Source organism: Candoia aspera, chromosome 2 (genome assembly GCF_035149785.1).
Source record: "Candoia aspera isolate rCanAsp1 chromosome 2, rCanAsp1.hap2, whole genome shotgun sequence".
In the NCBI taxonomy this organism is placed as follows: Eukaryota; Metazoa; Chordata; class Lepidosauria; order Squamata; family Boidae; genus Candoia; species Candoia aspera.
In genome coordinates, this window is record NC_086154.1 from 206,491,949 (window position 1) to 206,510,234 (window position 18,286).

The window sequence follows — 18,286 nt, forward strand, 5'->3', positions numbered from 1 at the left end:
TTCGCATGTCACTTTCCTGATACGTGTTTGCAGAGTGGGGATTTCCAGCCGTGCCAGGCTGTAATCTCCTTGCTGTAACTGTGGAATGTATGTTTGGGTTATGGAATGTCTTCAAGGTTACTTTCTCAGGCCGATGTGGGCAACCGTTGCTAACACCTGGGAGGGAGTGGTTGCTAAGCGGGAGCGAGGGCGGAACCGGGTTTGAGGCGAGGGTTTTTAGTTTGTATTTGGCGCGCTGTTGCTCATTCTCAGCTTTCTTTGTATTTGCACACTATTCTTTCAATAAATCAGTTTTCATTAAGAACCCGCTTGTGAGGCTGAGTATGTCAGAATAGGCAACCATTACAGCTGGAGGTGAAGAGGTAGAATTACAAATAGGGGTTATGTACAGTATATGACATGGTAGAAGGAAAATACAATTTATCTATAAACATGCTTTGTGCTTCTTAATGCTGAGTATTGTGAATGCAAACAAATGTAGTTTGATTTAAGATTGGTGTGTTATTTTTTTCTGGCTGAAACCTTAAAATCAACTGATAGATGGATTGCCGCCATGCCACTTGGTGGAAAGGACCACCGTGTGCCATTCATGTAGTCTAATTACTCCTAAGCTTTGATACTACTCATAGGTTTGGCAGAGAGTATCACAAAGAATAATCACAAACCCATTTGGCTTCTGTATATGAAAGTGGGACAAAGGGCAATCCCAACTAGGCAGCCAAATTAATTATAGCATGAAATAATAAAAGGATAAGAAATACAGCTAAAGCTAGTTTACCACAAATCATTCCACATACCCTCTCCACACTTTTCTGTCTTTGCAAACCATCCTTCATTCCACAATACACCACTTTATGCTTGTTGTTCTTTAAACTTCTCATCTTTCCTTTTTGAAGATCACATTGTCTCCATCTAACCACAATATTCTCAGGTCTCTCCTCTCCTCTCCTTCATTCTTTTTTCATATACTTGCTTTCCAATTCAGTCCTCATTCATTCTCTCTATATGACCAACCACCTAAAAGTACTTATTTTATACTAGTCACTCACGTTTGCATTCAGTACACATTCATTCATTCATTCCTCATTCTTAATATATCCTTTTGTTTTATTACACAAACATCTTTTGTACCCAATCCCCACTCCATTCAGCTTCCTTTTATTTTCCTCCTGATATACCCAGCCCTCATTTCCATATAATTTTGAGAGCATAAGCATGCTCTTATACACAGCCATTATTGCTTTTTTAAAGAAATGGATGGATAGATGATAAGGCTGTATAGTACTTTGGATTCTATAGTAAATATATGCTTTGAAGCATGTACATAGCACCTGTCTGCCACTCTTTAAAGGAGCCACCTTTTCCTGGGATTATGCAGCTATTCGCCGCAGGTGTTGTGCCAGCTTGGGAAAAGATACAGCTGCTTTAAAGTATGGGAGACAGGTGCTTTGTTTGCACACAGAATCACCTTTTTGAAAATGAATGTAAAGCACTACATATCTCTAATTCCTTGCATCAGATAATATTTTACCACTACCTTTCTTCCAGCATTTGTACACATAACATATTTTTCTCATCTTTTGTAAATTTTCTGCAAAATGCACAAATTAAACTACCTGCTATAGTTTTTCATCCTTTATATATAACTTGCATCCATTAATTCCCTTTTCCATGTCAAACACAGCCAGCTTGGTTTTTGATACATTTATTTTCAGATCCATGCTCTTTATTTTCAGATTATACTACTGTATCTGTCTAATATTCATTGCAAATTTTTTGAGTTTTCAGTCAACAACATGGTATTATCTGCATAAAAAAATACATAGACATTCATGTCTCCAGGAAACATGGTTCTTACATGACCTCTAACAGTACAAACATTCTTAAATGTGATGTAACTTCTTTGAGGTCCCTCATATTGTATGTTGAATCAGCCTTCCTTGTTATCTATTAACATAGGAAACAATACATTTAAAGAGTAATTCTGAAATATATTATTGTTTTTCTTCTCCAATGACATCCTGTGTGTGTGTGTGTGTGTTTTCTAATTGTAAAATATAATAATAATGTTCCTACATCTAGGTTCTGCTAACCTGAGAAAAAAGTAAATATATTCAGCAATATATATTTAGCAGCACTATTGTATTAAAACTCAAGTCTTTATATACTATTTCCTAAAGGGTAAATTCCAGACATGAAAAAGATCATGATTTTTAAATGAATTGTAAAGCATTAACCCTTTTGCAAGGTCTTGTGTTTGAAGTCTATCCCTCTGAGTTCTCCTTCCTCCCCAGCCAGAGAATCCAACTGGGGTAATAGGATATAGGCAATGACATGGTCATTAAGAACTCTAGTGTGAAAAAAAAGCAAACATTAATTTCATAAGGTGTTGAAGAAAGGAGTGTAATTATTTCTAAAAATGCTTCAATTATTGCACCCAACTCTGAGGGGCTTCCACAGGAGGATTTTGGGCTGCTCCTGGATCAGTGCTACACCCCTAGGACCCCACAAAATTGTCCCATTTCATTTATTATTTATTACTTTAATTGATTTATTACGTGCTTCAGCTGCCAGAGCAACTCTAGGTGGTGTATAAGGAATAGAGATTAAAAACTGAACTATCAGAAGAGAAAGCAGCAGATACATCAGACTAGATTAAGATACAGCAATACCATAAAAACAGTCACCAGGAGGTGGAGTTCCAAATCATTGTGCCCCAGAACCTGCAGAAGGGCCAGGTCCTTATGGCTCTTCTGAAGGCCAGCAGGATAGGAGTCACATGGAGCAATGCTATTTCATAGGGCAGGAATGGTTGACGTCTGGCTCAACTGTGGTACAAGTAGCATTACTCTGAGGCTAGTTTTCAGCTGAAAGCACTAGAGCTTTGAGGAACACAGGGACAGGCAGGAAAGCTTAGTTCTGTAATAAATGTGAGCTAACTCTCCCTTCCAGAAAAAATGGTTCCAAATCAGTGTCATCTGAATTAGCGTGATGCATGAACCTAGGTGACAGCTGGGGAAGGCAATGGCAAACCACCTCGCTATACTCTGCCAAGAAAACGTCGCAAAAGTGGCATCCCTCCAAAGGGTCAGACATGACTCAGTGCTTGCACAGGGGACCTTTCACCTTCACATGAACCTAGTCTGGAACTCTGGCTGAATATCAGCTTATTTACAGCAAGAATAAAGAATCTTGGGCATGATAGCCATGGTCAGCCAGCTCCTTCTATCCATCCATCCCTTGGTGGGTGTTCCAAAATATATTTTGCTTTGGCTTAACCTTGCTGTGAGGAAACAGCCCTAGTTGGCCAGTCATGCTTAAAACCTCTGAATTTTCTGGGAAAGCTATTCCATTCCCTGTCTCTCTCAAGTCACCTTCTGCTAACATTACTTTGCAAAAAAGACACAAAACTGTCTGGCAGAAGGTTGCCACTTCCTGGCTCATTCACACCTACCTAAGAAAAAATTGACAATAATTACTCCACTGCCTAAGGAAAGAGACAGCTATCCATCAAAGTCATCCCTTTTGAACAGCACAGAACCTAGCCAGAGGCCTTTAGTTGTTATTTTTTGCTGGTCCTTACTGGCCCATTCCTGATGTTCCTGGCTTGTATCTTGTATCTGGAGTCACTGGCTAAGAGAAGAAAAAAATAATAAATACAATTAAATCAGGAACCCGAATAAGTTTACCTTACTTTGGTATATACATTTTGTTAGACCAATTTTTTTTTGGTACAGGATTTCGTATGCTAAACCTCCCCCCCTCTGCCATTATAAGATCAGAAGAATGGGAGCAGCATCCCGATTTTAATGTGTAAGTTCTATGTTTACTGGCTTACTTCACAAGGTGAAAGGATGCCCAAAAGAGCCCCCTGCCTTGCTGTTAAGAATATGATTCTCCAACTTCCACATCATATGACTTCAACCAGGCATAGAAAGTCTGCCAGCATGTCTAACTAGGAAATGATAGCAAAGTAAAAACTGCAGATGGGAATTTCATTTCATTGCTCTACGGATACTGCATTCCAATCAAGATCGTGCACCCTTATTTATGCCACTACGAACGAGACTGGGCATCTGTCTGTTAGTTCAACCAACTGGTTACTTATTAGGCCAAAGACATTTGTAGCTAATCTACAGTCTGGATTGTTTCTCTATCAGAAACAAGCCTCATATGTATCAAAAGACAATGGCTTGACCCCCAAATCTATCCTACACAAATGGAAGGCATTCTTGGTTTTGCCTGGTGACATGGTTACAGATTCTTCCTCTGGTACAACTCTTGCAGCCTGAGGTGGGGTACAGAAAATCCTTATTTTGATGGAAGCAACTTTGAAACAATATGTAAACAAGAGAGTTGCAGAAGCAGGAAGGAATTCATTTGATCACCATTTATAGCAAAAGAAAAAAGCAGATAGAAAATCTACAAAAAGAGGAAGACTTATTTGTTCTATCCAAAGTTTTAGCTCCCAGTGATTTCATAATCACATTCATGGCAACAATATCAAAGTGATTTGCCATTGCCTTCTTCCAGGAATTTTAAAAAAAACTTTCCAGTCTAGCTTGGCATTTCCTGATGGTCCCCCATTCAAGTACTAATTAGGTCCAACCCAACTGAGATTTTGAGGTTAGCTAAGATTAGCTGCAGTCCCATAGCTGGATTGATTGACTGATTATGTGCCATCAAGTCGTTTTCAACTCCTAGCAACCACATAGATAACTGGATGCACCAACCAAAATGACACCAAAGACTGTGCAAGCTTTCAGTTTCTCCAGAATGCATCTTTAGGCAAGATATTGCAGGAAGCAGGGGATGAGGAAAAAGGAACTCCCCCAAATTAGCTAATTGTTGCAGCCAAGGTCTGAAGTTCAGAGTCACTCTGACATGGCATTTTTTAGGTTGATGCATTTGCTAGTGGAAGGTGTCATGAGCATCAAGTTAAACAATGCATTCAGGGGTAAAGAATATGACTGCAGCAAAACATACACAAAGGGAAGGATGGGCTTTTTTGTTTTCACATCCTGGTTTTTGAAACCTCTTGCCTATGTAAGAGTTCTGGTGGAACTTCAAAACTTGCATTCAAGTGTGGGAGATGAAGCTGCCCTACCATTTCTGCTTTGAAAATCTTTTCCCCTTAATTGGGATGGGGTGGGATGGGGTCTCTTATGCAACATGGAATCTTAAAAAGAACTGAGAAAGCAATTGACATATAGCTGTTGACTTCCTCAGCAGGTCAAGTTTCAGAAGTGTTATATCTTCAAAGCAAATGGCAGGAAGCCTCTCCTCACTCAAAAGCAGTATAGAAGTGGGTACTTGCTCTTTAGTTCTCTGATGTTTGTCCATTTAATCTGAATAATTTCTCAAAAGTTCTTTACAGTTTTTTTTTATTTTGCCTGTAGGTGAGAAGTGACCACATGAATCTATGCATATTTATTTGGAATTATGTCAGTTGAATTCTGTGGCGCTTGAGTCCATAATTTGCAGCCTTAGTCATTTATATAAAAATAACATAGTTATACTGCTGTGTAATACTTTTAGACTAGAATTCATTCATATCTCTCAGTGGCATGCATATATGTGTGTGTGTGATCAAGTTGTTGTCAACTCTTAGTGACCACATAGATTTTCTTTTACACACACACACAGAGGAAATATATACAGTACATAATGGGAGTTGTAGACCAATATATTCAGGGATCACCTGGCTGGAAAAAGCTGCTGTTCTACTAATTGTACTTTAAAGTCAATTGTGCCTAGAATTGCCATTACAAAAAAAAAAATCATCCCTCTAACAGCAGCCTAGGTGGGTGAGAATGGCTCTGTTTACATGACAAGTTAACTATGGTTTACTGAAATAGCCAGTTGGCTTGGCTTATACCACATCACACCCTGAACCATAAACAAGCCAACCACATACCAGCAGACATGTTGTGTGGATTCAGTCATTAGCAGGACATGATATTTATTTTTCTCTACTGCTATGAAAGTATCATCTACAGATTTTTGTGAGCTTATGCCTTTTAATAAAATGTGTTAGTCAGAAAAGGTGCTACCAGACGCCCTCTGATTTTCTACAGATTCTTTCAGATCAAAGTGCTTTAAAAGGCATAGAAGCCGATCTGGACAGTTGGCAACCTTAATGTTGCCCACTGCACCAGCACCCAAATAACTGATTTCCTGTCTTCCGCATCTGATAGAGCTTACAATTAAAGCAGCAGGTCTGCACCTCTGAGGGAATGCCAGCTTAATCCCTTCTTTTTGCTGTGGTATGCACGGAAGTGAGATTGTTAGCTTGGCCTCTGTGGATTTCACCAGATGGCAATGGGTGCAGATTAGAGACAGGAAAGGGAGTGTCTCAGCAGCCAGTAGTTGTCTTTGCTAACATGATTATAACCTGCGCAAGTACCAAAATATATGCTAGAAGATACCCTGCAATATTAAACAACTGATGCCGTAACACAGTCAATTCAAGGCTGTCATCTGCTCCCTAATAACCCCTTTGTTTTTCCCCTGAGAGGGGACTGCCTTCAGGTTCTGAGCAGTGCAATATGGGGAGGGGGGAGGGAACAGGGACACTACGTGGGTTGCTGATAATAACTTTGCTTGGTTTGCAATTCAGTGAATGGAGGAGGTTTTTAGGCCTTGCATGTGAAAAATGTATACACAACAGAGCATAAATTATTCACTCCAGTGGACATTAATCAAAGAATAAGAAGTATTAGCAGGTCAGAATGCTTGAAATTAGGTTGGTGGAAGCAAAAAACCATGATGCATGAGCCCCTCAGGGTAGACAAGATGACCTAAGAGTCTACTTGTGTTTCTCTGATTCAATTAGCTTAACTGCAACAAGACTGATCTTTTGCTAATGGAAATCTCTGTGAGTCAATCTGAAAGTATCTCTCCTTCTGCTATCCAAGTCCTGATCGTTTAATTACATCTTAATATTTAAAAAGAATATTTTGGCAGCTTCTGCTATAAACAGAAAATTGTAATCAGTCCACTTTTCTTTCATGCAGCATCAAAACAGAGGACAAAACAAGAATTGTTAGAAAAACAAACAAGCAAGCTGTCCATGCCATCCTTAACCATGAAACTTTGCTAAAATAACTAAAGCATCCAGTACCCTGTAATATAAAAAGTTGTTCTTAGCTTCAAGGAAAACCTCTGTAGATATTATGCTGCCCAAAACATGGTCTTTAACTTTGTGGAAAGAAAAAAAATGAAGGAAAAAACTTTCTAAGGATAGACATTTGAAATGAGGAGGCCTGGAGGTTAAAAGCTGCAGAGGAATTGGATTATTTGGTGACTGCATTAGTATGCTTCCCATCAGCTTTATGGATGAGCCTTTAAGTAAATAAAAAAGAAACAGTCAAAATGTTATATAGTAATGTATGGGGTTGACAGTGTCAGCACTGGCTGAAAGATGATTTAATGTGTAGTACAGTGCTTCCCAAACCTGGGTGTTGTTGTTTATTCGTTCAGTCGCTTCCAACTCTTCATGACTCATGGACCAGCCCCGCCAGAGCTTCCTGTTGGTTGTCAACACCCCCAACTCCCCCAGGGACGAGTCCGTCACCTCTAGAATATCATCCATCCACCTTGCCCTTGGTCGGCCCCTCTTCCTTTTGCCTTCCACTCTCCCTAGCATCATCATCTTCTCCAGGGTGTCCTGTCTTCTCATTATGTGGCCAAAGTATTTCAGTTTTGCCTTTAATATCATTCCCTCAAGTGAGCAGTCTGGCTTTATTTCCTGGAGGATGGACTGGTTTGATCTTCTGGCAGTCCAAGGCACTCTCAGAATTTTCCTCCAACACCACAGTTCAAAAGCATCGATCTATCTTTGGGTAAATTACCCAAAATTGGGAAAAAGTGGTTTTTCTCTGGGCAATGACACACGAATCAATTAAATTGGCTTCAAGTGTTTTACCTACATACATTGGGTGAAAAGGACTTTCAGATAAGCAGTTTTGGGTAATGAAGGAAAAGGTTTGGGAAGCACTGGTATAGTATGCCACCTTGTAGCGGGGGGTTTGCAATCTTCTGAGCCCTGTGCAGGCTGCAGTGATGAAGGTTATTCTTTTTTTTTAAAGAGATCTCTTTATTGTGGTCATTAACCAGCACAAGGAAATTGTTATCCAAATATCCAAAATATCCAAAACAAGATTGAGAACATCAGGATAATTAGGAAAAGTACATACTTTTGGCTAAAAGACAGTATTAAATCAAAATATGCTAAGGGGCTTGTTCAGGCTACACATATGCAAAAAGAAAAAAAAGAGATTAAAATTAGCAATCTAGGTAATATAAACTTTAAAATAGCAAAATAAAATGCAAACACAATACATATACATATATATATACAGTACACATACACATCTATCTATCTGTCTGTCCATCCATCCATATATACATTGCTATCTGATCAGTATGATTTAGTTTCTTTGAACGTAGCTAAATTTTGTTATACTGCCTGTAATATTAGGCAGGCTTTGATTGCCCACTGATGATCCCGCCATCAATATTATTATGTTTTGTTTTGTTTTATTTTAATGCATTTTTATAAATTTGTATTTTATTTGTAATTCTGGTCTCTGACCGTAATAAAATATTGATTCATTGCTACATACATGCATATCCGTAAATAAAACAATAAAATTATCCAAAAGGGATTTAAAAATTATAAATTTCTCTTACAGACCCTTGTCAAACCTGGGAAGGATGTAGTATGATAGCTGACAGGGCAAGTATACACCAAAGCATAAAATAAGTTAAAAAGTAGCCAATGGTTAATAAAAAAAACCCAAATCCTGTGTTTTGATTTAATATTAAATTGAATCAATTTAACATTAAATTGCAATAATATCATGGATAAGAGAGGAAATACAGATCATTCTCCTTGGAAGACTATTGATTATTTCTTGCTACAAATTAGGAGGGAGTGAAGGGAAGGGAAGGTGCTGTGAAGGTTGGAGGGCAAGGGTGTGGGATAAGCCACACTACCAGCTGCTGGTGGAAGAGGGGAGAAAGGGGGTGATGTGCCCCAGACTTACGCTACTCACACAGCCTGGATTTTCTTGTGATGGAAACACTTCAGGCTGGTGCAGGCATGTCCATTCTCTTCCACTGCTATATTGTTTTTCCTCCCTGTTGAAAAAGCTGGGCACACCTATAGGGCCACCATAAGACCTACATTCTCATAGTTGTTCCAATATCAAAATGCTGTTTTACTCTTGCACCAATGGCAACCCATGACACTTTCAGGATGTCCACAATCTGATGTGCTCTCTTATCAGTGATGCAATCAGGTGATCATAGGGGGTGGGTTAGGTCTATGAGAAACAGTTATTTTTTTATTTTAAGAGTTGATACTGCATAATAGAAGCAGGGACAGTGGTCTCCAAGGACTGGCATGAGACTCAGCATTGTCAGACAATACTGACCAATTACATTCAAAATTTCTAAATGGCAAGTAGGGAGACATACCGAATGCATATTCATCACAAAGCCCACCCTATCTTTGCATGGTAGGCTAAGCCAAGGGCAGGTATCCTATTGCGTAGCAGTTACAGACACTATCCAGCACCCATCTAAATTGCACCACAAACATTTGGTGGTAGATAGCATCATTCCCACCACCAATTTTTAAATAAAAATACAAGCCATGGTGTCTACATTTAGCTCACAAAGCTTAATGTACCCATTTTGCAAAGAAACTCTTTCACCTCACCCCTTCCAAAAATAACAACAACAAATGAACAGTAATGTTTGGCCCATCCACTCATAACATCACTGTGTTTCTAGCCATGCCCTCTATGACCCTCAGGCACCATAAAAGAAAGTAGGGAAGGCCCCAAACAGATTGGCTACCTCTGTCAAAGCCATATTGTGAATATGCCTAAAACATGGTCATTTTGTGCTCCTGTAGGGTCATTTCTGATTTAGCAGGTGGCATCTCCTGGCTACATTTGTCTGGATTGAGAACCTAAGCATTGGGCCTGATTAGTACTAGGCCAGGAGACCACCACAATACTAGGGCTATAAGCTAGAATGGGAAGTCAGATAAACATTCTAAAACAAATCTTTGGCAAACAATTTTGTACTAATGCTCTAAGATGAAATCACCAGGAGTTGAGCTCCACTTGAAGGAAACTTTACTTTTTAAGAAGCATTTTCGTTGCTCTGTTTTTGTTTAGGCTTACAACATTAGCTTTCTGGACTTAACTGTAAGCCTCGATAAATTTAAAGATCATCTGTAGATGATACAATTAAATTCTTATTCTATATTTATAATTATCAGCATGGTAAGCTGCATGAACCTAGCAGCTTATTGAGCTCCCATCAACAAAAAGTATGGTCTGTAGAGCCATAGCAACTATGCCCACTTTTCCTATGGGCTAGCTGATCAAACTGGTGGGCAGGAAATATTTTGCAGATGTCATCCTGCCATTAATAGAAGCAAACCAATAAATCCAGAAACTGCCAACCAGTTGATCACACAGTTACCTAATTGGTGAGGAACATAGCACTGATTTTCCACTGTTAATGAGAACTGGAAGGGAAGGGAACACTATAGGAGAGGGATAAAGTATGTATACAGAAATATGTGTAAAAGTGTGCATGCGACAATGAGTAACCTTCATCCTTGCAACCTGCACAGCGTTCAAAAGATTGCAAACCCCTGCTACAAGGTGATATACTACACCAGTGCTTCCCAAACCTTTTCCTTCATTAACCAAAACCACTTATCAGGTTTTTACTATATAACTTTTTGACTTTAAAGCTGATGGGAAGTCCATGACACTTTCAAGATGTCCATAATCTGATGTGCTTTCTTATCAGTGATGCAATCAGGTGATCATAGTGGATGGGATTAGCCCAACACCTCAAATCAAATCTTTATTATGGTCATAGACCAGCATAAAGCCCAACACCTATTAGCTACTTCAGGCTGGTGTAGGCATGCCCAGCTTCCTTCCAGTCCTCAGCAATCCCCTCCAAGACTCGTTTGATTTGGGGAGCCAAAGAATCTTGCTCTTTCAAATTGGGCTCTCCTGCTATTCATGTCCCAGTATCCACAGATCAACTCTCTGATGTGTTCTGGGAGAGAAAGAGTCTGAATCAGTGTTCAAAACAAGGTCACTGGACAGCTGATTTGGGAGGCATGGGTGCTGTCTGGCAAAGAAGTGATGTTCTCCTGCTTTATCTGGCAGTTCTGATGACCTGGATGGGGTTGTTTTGATCATAGGTTTAGTGTTTTATCAAAAAATAGCTAAATGTGTGCTCAAAACAAGCTCTCTACACAATCGGTTGTCAGGCTGGGGAAGCTGCACAGTAAAGTGGGAGAGCCTTACTAGGCAGCATCCCTTAACCTGACAATCAGCTATCCAGTGGGCTTGAGGAGGTAATACCGTTTTGACAGATAGCTGAACCCGATATCAGCACGTGTGGCCAGATGTCAAAACCATACACCTATCACACCAGTGCAGTGTTTGGCTGATGACATCTTACCAGCTGATGTTCAGAAAGCTAAGGTTAGCAAAGGCAACACCACCATCTTACTTCATAACACATAAAGAATAGCGAGATAAGGAAAGAATGATGTGGGTGAGAAAATACTTGTTTTTCATGCAAGGAGACCTCCACAAAACAGTTGCCTAACTTTTCTGGTTTTTCTGAGGAGTGGCTCATACTTACAGGCTGATATATACAGCTGGGAATAGATAAAGAGAAAATACAGGATAATGAACCACGCATAGCTACTGCACTGATAGACTTGTATCCACATGGTATGCAAAAATTCTCTTTCTCATAGGGTGTCCCAAAAAGTTAATCAAAGTTTTTGTGTTATAGGCAGATCCCCAAAACACTGAGTACATGAGCTGAGCTGAGCTGACCAGTATTTTCCCTTGCTGTCAATGGAGGAGGGCATTTTCTGTGTATTTGTTCATTTTGTTTAAAAGACTGGGGTTGCGACTTACTCCTGAGTAAATGTCTATCCAAATATAAATTTGGGGGTGTGTGTGAAATTCTACAGAAGCCACAAATTTCAAAATACATGCAGGGGGCCCCTGGGTTGACACACAAACCTTTGGTTGAGTGAGCCAAGGTGTGGCTGCACTGCAGGCAATACATTCTTTAAATGTATATCATCTGGCTGTGAAAGGTTGAACACCCCATGGGTGAGGTAGGAAATGATTTTAATGATACAACTTCATACCCAGCTGACTTGGAATGATAATAGTTTGTTGCATCAAACTGTGTGTCTGCTTCAAACAAGTTCATTCTTGCTCCAATTTCTGCAATGTACAGGCTCAGCTGTCACAAAATTTGAGGCTGCAGCCCACACAAATTATCTGCATACAGTCTTAAGAATCTTTTACCTCCTAAGCCAATGATCTTTTAGAGCAGCCTTTCCTACCTGCTACTCATCAGAAGTATTGAGAGTGCAATGCATATCTAGGGGATATGCTGTGGCTATGATTGTTTTACGTACATTACAGCAGAGGTGGCCAAGCTTTGTTCCTGATTTCATCTGGCTACCTTGTTTATTTGTGCTTATTAGATAACATTTTGGTCTGAACTGAGCCCTATGGTGATCAAATGAAATTGTGAGCAGGCATCTATTCATTGCAAACAATTCTAATTTGTTTTCATTTGTTTCCTTGAAAGGGGAAATTTCATTTCAAAGCAGCAGATGGGGAGGAGACAAAGATACCAGGGACATCTATGGGAGAAATCAGCAAGATCAAAACCTGCAAGGTGGCATGTGGACTTTGTAGTTGAAGCTACACCACTTCTGTACATGCCTCCTGTCTTGCAGATTTTGACACCCCTCCTCCCTCCAAAACCCCTAAAAGATGCCCAAACTTTCAGCCTGGACTATATAGTGTTCACAGGTCCTAGGGAATAGAGATTCACAAAACTGCCGGAAAATTACAGAATTTGAGGATGGGGAAGAAGAGAAACAGAAGGAAGGGAACTGCTTCTCTCTCCCCCCCTCTCCCCCCCCTGTGTGTGTGTGTGTGCGCATGATTTCCCACCATGGTAGAGAGGAGGAAAGAAACGGGAAACTCTATCCTTCCACTTGGGAAGCCCTGCTGGTTCTCCAGCTCTCATCCTTCATCGCTACTTTTCTTGGGGCCCAGCCAGCTAGATATCTGCTGTAGATAAAAAAAAAAAAGTCACAACTGCCTCCATCCGTTTCAGGTGCATGTTAAAATGCACCTGACTTGGACTTCAACTCCCAGAATTCCCCAGCCAGGCTGGGTTAGAAGCTGCTTGAGTGTCTTTATCAGAAAGCCAAGACAGGTATAAAATGTATTCAGGAAGGCTGGGAGATGAAAAGGGTAGTAATCTGAAAGTACTGTGTTGCGTATTTTATTCTTGCAGCCTTAGATGGAACTCGGGTTAAGATTCCCAGGATATGTTTGTACCAATACCTGAGAGCAGGCCATCAGCAAGGAAATAATTGTTGAGAGCTAGCAGTTTGTGCAAAATGCTCTGTTAACTATGATTAGGGCTACCAGATGTGAGTTGCAGAATTCCAAACATCCACTAAATGGAAGCAGAGAGATACAAGAAACTCATAACATGTTATTTTCAAGACACAGTTAAATTTATATTGTTCCTTGTCTTATTTTAAAGCAGTATTTTTCAACCTTGGCAATTTTAAGATTAATGTGTGGACTGAGGGATTCTGGGAATTGAAGTCCACACATCTTAAAGTTACCAAGGTTGAGAAACACTGCTTTAAAGTAAGTGCAGGGGAACTAATCTGGACAAAGACCTAGTGCAGAATGTAAGAGGATTTGTATCTTTACTTCTATAATAGGCTTTACAGAGAATTTTTTTAAAAAATGGAAATAGGCAACAGAAAAATTGTTCCACATTGTTGGCAAGGATCTAATTGGACTTGTCCATAGAGTCACCAGGAATCAAGTTTAACTGCAAAAAAACTTTTCTTAAATTTCATGAACAAGATCTACTCTTCAAAGCAGGTTTTCCCAGCCTAGTATCATCCATATATGTTGGATTACATTATTATATGTGATGAGAAATGTATTCCACCAATCTAGAGAACAATGGGTGAGCAAGACTGGTATAGACAAAGGCAGTACTGTAGATAAATAAAGTAGTAAAAATGTAACCATAACGTTTGGAATTTATATTTCCAAGAATGAGGTATACATCTGAATGTTTCTTCTTCCCAGCAAACTTTAGAAGAGCCTATAATGCAATCTAAAAACTACTCTGAATCTATTTAGCCTTGCTGGAAATGTGCCAGAAAAATTCCCAAAGATTTAAGGAAAAAGAAAAAGAAAAGAAAGCATCTTTAACTAGGAGGAGTTATCTGATTAACATCTTTTGGATAGCTACACATAGATAATTTTTTACAACACATAAATTTTCATTTTTTAGCTAACTGCATAGCATCAAAGTCTTAGTTTACATGCCATGAAGGGACATTTAATAGGCTTGAATAATGTTTTGATGAATGCAATGTTTTGATATGAAATCACAAAATATATGTTCCATCTTACTGTGGAAACAATATAATAAAGTGTTTTCTTTGTTTCTTATTTTTAGACAGATAACTTACACATTTATGCCAAGACAGCCTCCTACCAGTACTTACAGCTGTTAGCTGCAGCTGTTGACTCAAAATCCATCCATCATCAGGCCTTTAAGATGGAAGTCTCTTAACAGTTACTCATAACTTTTTATTTAGCTGAAGAGGAGATGTCACACAAGGTTCAGTAGACTCCCGGGAACCTTATCACTAGAGTGTTTGATCCACATAGTAAGCAGATTGCAAATGCTGTGTTGCATATCTGGCAGTCTGCACATGGGAGCCATAACCATTTAAATGTCCCTTCATTCAAAAAGTTAGGTCTGTGACTCCAGTATTTGGAGAATGAATCTGTACAACTTGAAAAAAGGTTTACTAGGCAGGGGAAAGTTTAAATACTTGATTCATTTAGTACCATAACCTTTTAAGGGATGTGGATACAATCATATACATGTTTATTCAGAAGTAAATGCACTCTATGAAGCATCTGTAGAACTGCAGTGAAAATGTTTTTCCTTGTGTGCATCTCAGCTAGCATTGTGAACTGACTTTGTTTTCTGTTAGTTTAGTTCTATCAGATCAGGAACTCCAACGCTGACCTTGGTCCAGAACTTTATAGTACATCTTATTCAGGACCTCCTTCATTTTTGCTCCCATTGCAAAGCCTTATTAGGGTGAAAGTTCTTGGTTCTATGTTTAAGGCACTGAGGTTAGCTGTTTACAACTACCTATCCCATCTCCTATCTTGACATGGTCCTGTTTAGACAACAAATCAACAAAACTGGGAAATCCAGGTTCAAGTTCCAATTTGACTAACGAGTTTACAGTCTTATTATCTTGCAGCCCAACCACTTTACAGGGTTATTGTTATAAGACTAACATGGGAAGAAATCCCCAAGTTTACTATCTTGAATTCTTAAATGAAAAGTGGGATAATAATAAATCAATAAACAAAATTGGGTAAGATTGTGCTGTATATGAATGAAATACTTTGGGCAAGTGTGATGATTCCTATGCTAAAATAAGATAGAATGGTTCACTTAGAGCTTTGTAGGCTGCATAAACATAGGAAGATCTACTAAAATCAAATAATTTCTAGGAGTGTGGTTAAACTAAGTCTGGCTGTTTTATAGTTAAACTTTTGGGTGTTTATTTAACATTTAGGAAAGATTAAAAAATCATTAACATTTTATTAAAGATGACTTCCTTTCAGCTGTAACACCCATTCTAATTGTATTCCTGAGGTTTTGCTGAATAAAGAAAGAATGTGCCTCTTCTGCCCTCTAGTGGTAAAGATATATTGTAGTATTTATATTTTCAACCTGAGAAAATCCATTGTTCTTTCTCCCTAGCATGCCCCCTAGCAACTGGAAACTTTTTTGCAGTAGCGTAGTCTATGTATAATTAAATTAACCTTCAATAGTGCAAGGAAGCAGTAATAGCTTATGTAGCCAGCTCAGATCGTGACATGCTTGAGTTACAGATCTATTCCTATATGACACAGGGAAAACTGGAATAGATTACCTTTCAACCATGCTATAGAGTAGCCTTCCTCAGTTGGTACTCTAGATATTTTGGACTTTAATTCCTTGAATTCCCAACCAGCATGATCTTTGGAACTGACAATAATGGGAATGAAAATCTAACACAGCTGAAAGATGAGAAGTTTGAGGACAGTTGTTTAAGAGGAAAGGGGGGATTTTACTTTAATGACAAAGTGTGTCATCCTATAAATGAAAACTCAAAAGGAAACTCCATTACGTTCAATAGTGCTTGTTCTCAAGGAATTACCCATGGTATGCTTACTTAGTAAGTAGTACTGGATCATGTGGAATTAACACCTGAGCATAAATATGCACCCAAAGGTGATGATTCTGTACACATCAAAATGGGAGTAAGCTTCACTAACTATATAAGTTGAAACTTGCTTTATAATTCAAATTCAATATTATCACAATTTGCTATGAAAATTGAGTGTTGCAGGAGAAATAGATGGAGTCAGTGGAGCTTCAGTGTGACTCCATTCTGAAGCTGAAATACATACTGCAGATGTTGGAATTCTAGATTTGTACAAATTTCTTTCCTAAAAAAAGGTTTTCCAAGTTACTCCCTGCTTCCATAAACATATTAATAGTGCTTGAAATATACATACATATGTATGTATTGTTAATGTTTTCTACTACAGATTAAGGTTACTATGGTAACTAATCATTTTGGCTGGGTGCAGAGGTTGAATTCAACTGTCCCCTTTTCAGATGTTGATTTTTGCACCTGGGGGGAAAGAATGTGCCTGAACTTGTTTTAGTTTTCTGTTTCCCTTCTGTGTAGGCATGTAGCTGCTCTCACTGAGGGCCTGCAAGAATGCAGAAGCCTTTAAAGATGTTTTGCTTTCTGTAAATAAAATTATTTTTATAGAAATGCCTGGTGTGTGATTTTTCTGATCTCTCCTGGGCTAAAGGCTTTCCCAGCAATCTGCCAACAGGTTATGGGCCCAGTAAGCCCAGTAAAACCCAGAGAGAATAGAGAGATCAGCTCCACACCTCATGCACAATTTAAAGGCAGGTAGCAAAGACCTGTGAAGATTTTCTTTTGAGCCACCTGGAGATTTTCCGGCAACTGCCGGTCTACAGGACAAAGAAGCCAGCTGAGGTGACTTGCAAAAGAAGGAAGAAGCCATGGCTACCTCCCAGCCCTCAGCGATGCCTCTGGAGCACCTATCAGAGACCAACTATTTGAATTGGGCCCTGAAGATGGAGATGTATCTTCGCAGAGAGAATCTTTGGCTGCCAATTGGTGAGCAAACCCCCCAAAATCCCAGTGCTGAATGGCTTAGACAGGATGAGTGGGCTAGAGCCACCATTATCCTGGGAGTTGAGGACAATCACCTAGTCCACATGCGAGGTATGCAGTCTGCAAAGCAACTTTGGGACGCTTTGAGAGACTTGTATGTAAAGGCAACAGCAGGGAGTAAAGTTACCCTGACAAAAAAGCTGTACAAAGCCTACCTTGCAGAAGGAGATAGCCTTCCTGAGCACCTGCATCATATTCAGCAGCTGTTTGTTGAGTTGCAGGAGAGAGGAATGGAATTTACACCTCTCACAAAATCCTATATCCTCACTAAATGAAATGTGGGACACACTGATTTGTACCCTGGAGGCTATGCCTGAAGCAGACCTCACCCCATTGTATGTTACACAGCACTTACTCACTGAATGGGAGAAGAGAGAGGAAGGATCCTACCCCCTTCTCTTCTGGAAAGCTGCAATACCAGAAAACAAGGGAAAGGAAGGGAAAGGAAGCTGAGGCCACAGCGCTAGCCAGCCAGTGATGCTTCACCTGTGGTTCAGCTGGACATTTGTAGAAAGACTGTGCCTTGAGACCCAAGAGTAGAAAGACAGAGAAGAAGAACACAAGGGCAACACAGAAGAAGGCTCTTCAGACAACCCAAATTGCACAGGTTGCTGAGAAGGGTAATTCTGATGTATGGATGTTAGATTCTGGGGCCAATTGTCATTTATGTAATTGTAAAAGCTCTTTTGTGTCACTGTCTAAAACTGAAAGACAAAGTGTAACTTTGGCTGATGGGTCTGTGACCAAAATTATGGGACAAGGTGACTTGTATTTATCCTGCTTAGGAGAAACTGTAAAAGGTGTGTTGTATGTGCCAAATTTACAATCAAACCTTTTATCTGTGGCACAATTGGCTGCATCAGGGTA